General features: G+C 35.5%; 1 pseudogene across 1 annotated transcript in view; it reads left to right on the top strand.

Moving 5' to 3' along the window:
• Nucleotides 1-1,287: 1,287 nt before the first annotated feature.
• LOC122267454 (DNA-directed RNA polymerase III subunit RPC1-like) overlaps nt 1,288-5,198 on the top strand; it is a 20,535-nt pseudogene continuing 16,624 nt past the window's right edge. Inside the window, exons 1-3 of the transcript XR_015191398.1 lie at nt 1,288-1,342; nt 3,442-3,596; nt 4,511-4,708. The product of XR_015191398.1 is annotated as a DNA-directed RNA polymerase III subunit RPC1-like (transcript). The remainder of the gene's footprint in view (nt 1,343-3,441; nt 3,597-4,510; nt 4,709-5,198) is intronic.

Here is a 5,198-nt window from a genome sequence, read left to right as displayed (position 1 = left end):
AAGATTTAAGATAATTTTTCTTTGTAGCTATGGCAATCGTATTTTTCAGTCATGTGACTAATTTGTCCATATAGACACATTCATGTGAATTGGTATTTGATTATTGAAATGTTATTGATAATTTGTTTACTGATGGCCAAATCCTAGCGAAAGTAGAGAAGAAACTCCTATCTTGTCGCTGTGTTCTGCCAATAACTGATTGAGCATAAGCTGCTCATTTTAAACTAATAGATTTATGTCTCTCTGTTCTGTATTAACACTATCACGTGGGGCCGTGACGGCTTTGCGCGAGTTCGCATACGGGGTTGGTTTCGAAGTATAAGCTCAACGCTCGAGATTCTCGGGAACAAGCAGCGAGCCCGCTCGCTCTACCGGGCGGAGCGGCTTCCCCTCATAGCTATCCAGGGGACTGGCGAAAAAAACCCAAATGTGCTATCACGGTCAAACGGCATTGAATGGGTTTAAGGACACTGACAGGATTTTTCAGAGAGTGTACAGAGTGTTTGGCTGAAAGATACTTGAAACATATGATGGAATTTGCCCTTAAAAGTGTTAATCTCTACAGATTTTTGTCTTCTCAGGTTTAAGGATTGGTCATCTTCTTCTCTTTTATTTATAATTCATATATCTATTTAATTTCAGACAGGAGATAAATATTATGGACAATGAATGGCTTGCTTTATCTTCAGATTCCTTCTCGGACTAGCCACTCTTGTGCATTGACAACCAATTTCGACGAAGGAATATTCATTCTCAACGCTGCTAGTCCCCCAAACGAATCAGGCAATCTAGTGATCTCAGAGCTAAATCCGGAAGTAAGGTGTGTGTTGTTTGTAGGCTTGTGTGTTTGTCCGGTAGTTTCCTTTTGTTGGAGTGTTGGTATTGATAAAGCATTATGTTTTGTATGATGTTCAGTTACATTTTATATGAATATTTAAATTTTATATTGTTTTTTGATTTGCATTTATTTTGTGAGAATATTGTTTGTTTGGTAGCCTGTATTTTTATTCATTTTAATTATTTTTAATGAAATTCTTCTTATAGATGCTTTGTTTTTTCACAAAACAAATGGACAATATAAATTTTTTATTCTCTCTCTCTCTCTCTCTTTCTCTTTCTCAGGAATGAGGAGATATCCGGTCATGCTTACAGAAATTCATCTTCCTAACAACTGATCCAGTATAAGAGAAGCTCCGGGAAAGTTGCAGGCAGCAAGATCCTGGGAGCACCTGCAAATCACGTGGCCCTTCTTGATGAATTCGGAGATATCGTGCCGCATGACTGAACATGGTTGAGGAACTATATGGGGTAGTGCCTGATTGGGGATGGCCTGGGAATTGTGGTTTGAATGATGGAGAGAAAAGAAGAAAGAGAGAGAAGAGAAGAGAGAAAAAGAAAAAAAAAAAAGAAAGAAAGAAAGAAAGAAGGAAAGAAAGAAAGAAAAAGAAGAGAGAGAGAAGAGTTGGAGGAATGGTTTGGATTATGAGGGAATGTGCTTATGGGGTGGGTTGATGGATTGGATTGAAGTATATATATTTTATATTTTATATTTTATTTATTTTTATTTATTTTTTATTTTTATTTTTTTATTTTTATTTTTTTATTTTATTTAAGATTTATATGTATATACTTATATATATTAAAACACACACACACACACACACACACACACACACACACACACACACACACACACACACACACACATAACAAAACACACACCACACAACACAACAACAACCACACACACACAAACACACACACACAACAACACACACAACAACACCAACAACCACACACACACATTTTTTCTTAGCCATTTTGAAAATATAATTGTCTTCCTGTCTCAGGGCGAAATTAAGCAAGGCGTTTGTACTGAGGCTGAGGGATAGAGGAGCGTTTAGTGGTAACCTGTCCGGAAAAAAAAAGCGTTTGTAGATTTCTCCAGGAATGTCATTCCCTGACCAACCAGAACAGATTTAATGAGTGAGTGGATCTCACAATAGTGGTTGGCAAGTTAATTTTTTTTATGGAATTGTGTACAGTGTGTAACAGTATGAAGATGCAGTTTGGAAAAGAATTATGATTTAGTCTTTAAAGCAAAAATGTGTTAATAAACAAAAGAATTTTAAGATTTATGGTCCTTACTAAAATTCTGCAAGAAGTGGTATTTATTTCAAGAAAGTCAAGGATATTTATAAATTTAGTTGATCTCACTATCCCTTCTTGTTCATTCTTTGCTTGACCCTCATTTCATTTTTTTCAATTTTTTTATCTCAGTTTATCATCTTTATTCATTTTCTACATTCATCTTCATCATCTTCCATTTTATCATCTTTCAGCTTCTTTCAATCTTGTCTTCATTTCTTTTCATTTTTTTGTCTGGCTTTATTCATCCCTCCATTTTGACATCATTTTTCTAGTTCTCTTCTTTAATTTTTTCTCTAATCTCTCCATTTCTCTTCACATGGTCATGTTTTGTCTTGTTTTCATTTATGTCCAATTTTAGTCATCATGTTCACCTTATCTTTTCTTCATTGTATCCCTCCCTTTTTTTTTTTTTTTTTTTTTTTTTTCGGGTTCTTTGGTCACTCATCCTAAGCTTCTTCCAGGTGGGCGTAAGTTGAGGTGGCAAAGCAGCTATCGTACCAGAGGAGATGGTTGGTTTTTTGATTGGTGGGTGTTGATTGTGATTTTGGGGTGATGGTGATGAGTTGTGATTGGATTGGATTGTCAGTGATTTTGGATTTGTGATGATGAGGTGATTGATTTTGATGGTAGTGAGATTATACGGCCACTAACTTGTGTTGTGTGGTTGGGATTTGAAGTTGTGGTGGGAAGGATGATGTTATTTGTGTTTGTTGTGGATGTAGTGATTTGATTGATTGATTGTTGTGAGTGATTGGTGTTGATTATGGTTAGATGTGCTTGATGAGTACCCCCTACTATTCCCTTGATTGTGTGATGGTTGTGTAGTTACAGTGAGGTGGGATGTTGTGTGATGTACAAAACATCAAGATAAGTTTGTGCTGGTGGGGAATGGGTCGGAGTCTCACCCTGGGGCTCTTTGTTGGAAAGGTAACCAGGGCATCAAGAAATGATGAGATATGTGCAAGGGAATGGATGGCTAGAATGAAAATGGGGACTATTGAGAGGTAGGGGCTTATATCAGTATTTATGGTTTGTTGTTGTGTGTATAAAGTTCATTATGAATTTAATTAGTATTGGTAATTTATATAAAATGCATTGTCTTCTTCAACCTAATATCTGCATAATGGTTAAAACCACATTAAGTCTATACACAATATCCTTCATACTCCTTTCTTCTCATCGTATTTTAAACTGGTAATTATAATATTTTTATACAAATATTTTAATCTGGCTTACTTACAGATTGATTGATGGAGAATTGTTCCGTACAATGCCAGCTTCTGTAACAAGAAGGATATGTCAGAGTCAGGGTTCTCCCATGGAGGACCTTCAGCTTCAATGAATGTGTCTGCACTCCTTATAATGCCGATTTCGACGGGGATGAGATGAACCTCCACGTGCCGCAGACTGAGGAGGCGAGGGCAGAGGCGTTGGTCTTCATGAGGGTGAGTACCCTAGGTTGTCATTTGTCAGAGGATTGATTTTGGTTTTATTTTCATTTCTTATGATTGAGGTTACTGTTTTTTTTCTTTTCTTTTCTTTTCTTTTCTTTTCTTTTCTTTTCTTTTCTTTTCTTTTCTTTTCTTTTCGTTCATTTTCTTTTCTTTTCTTTTCTTTTCGTTCATTTTCTTTTCTTTTCTTTTCTTTTCCTTTTTTGTTCGTTCCTTTTCTTTTCTTTTCTTTTCTTTTCTTTTCTTTTCTTTTCTTTTCTTTTCTTTTCTTTTCTTTTCTTTTCTTTTTTTTTTTTTTATTAGAATGTTAATGTTCTTATGGTATGAAAGTTATATTGGGTATTGGGTCTCTGTTGGTAAGTGTTTCTCAGCCAGAGCTAAGTTTATTTGAAGTAGATAGTAGCTATATACATATTTTTGTTTTGTCAAAATGACTTTATGCAAAATGTTGGTAATAAAAGTGTTTCCTAGTTTTTTCCCATGCCTCTATGCCTGTCATTGCTTTCTCATAGGTCCAAATAGCAAAATACATCCATCTGAAAAGTTAAATGACACAGGAAGGGTTGTGAACCTCTGCTTTAGATGATAGGGTTTTACTAGATGCATGACTACTTACCTTTAGTTTTGTGATGTGATATTGATGCAGTAACATGAGAGTGAAATTTTGATATCGGTTTATTAATGAATAGTGAATTGAAGAATTGGATGTATTATCTTTTTGAAACATTTGAATGTTCAGAGAAAAAGAGGGATTAAATGAATAAAGGAAATGAAACAAAATAAAAAGAAATAAAGAGAGTGAAAAAGGTAGAGACTTAGACGAAAGAGAAACGAGAAAATATCAAAAAAAGAACAGCAAAAAAGAAAAGAAAAAAAGGGCAAACCAAAAATAAACTCCATCTTTCCAGGTGACCTCCAAACCCTGGTGACCCAAGATATGGACTGTGCTCATCATCGGCACAACCCACACCCAGGATTTCATCACAGGTTCCTACCTCCTCACAGGTCAGGAAGACCAGTTTCTTCGACGAGGAGCACACCTGCTACCCCTTTGGTAGCCTCCATCTTGGCGGGGGAAGGAGTACCGACTACAAAGTGGATCTGCCACACATCCTGCCATTATGAAAGTGTATGGGGGTGGAGGGGAGGTGTTAATCCCGTTTATGATGGTATTCATGCTGGTTGATGGGGGTTGATAGAGATTGATTTGGGACGCGTGATAATCTGATTTGGAGATGGATGGAGGTGATAGTGTTAATGGTGTCTTTTAGTTTTGATTATTGTTTTTGTTTATTATTAATAATGCCATTAATGATGATTGTTAAATTTTTATACTAATTTAATAACAATGGTAATAGTAATAGTGATAGGAATGCATTGATCAGTGGCTTGGTGATTAAGTGCTTGTGGGACCCATCTATGTGTAAAAACAATTGATAAGATAAAATTATAGTAGACAATGCATGTGTATGTATGGACCTCCAGGCATCATCAATTTAAACGTTTCTGGGTATTTTATGATTTTTTTCTATATTTTTTTCAACAATTTAGAATTACTGTGCTTGATAAGTTTACATTTTTCATTTTATTTTTTGA

The sequence above is a fragment of the Penaeus japonicus genome, unplaced genomic scaffold (assembly GCF_977035675.1).
Source record: "Penaeus japonicus unplaced genomic scaffold, GWHDUDI00000001_assembly GWHDUDI00000012, whole genome shotgun sequence".
NCBI classification, from domain to species: Eukaryota; Metazoa; Arthropoda; class Malacostraca; order Decapoda; family Penaeidae; genus Penaeus; species Penaeus japonicus.
The sequence above is the reverse complement of the archived record's forward strand: the minus strand, read 5'-3'. Positions and strand labels throughout refer to the sequence as shown.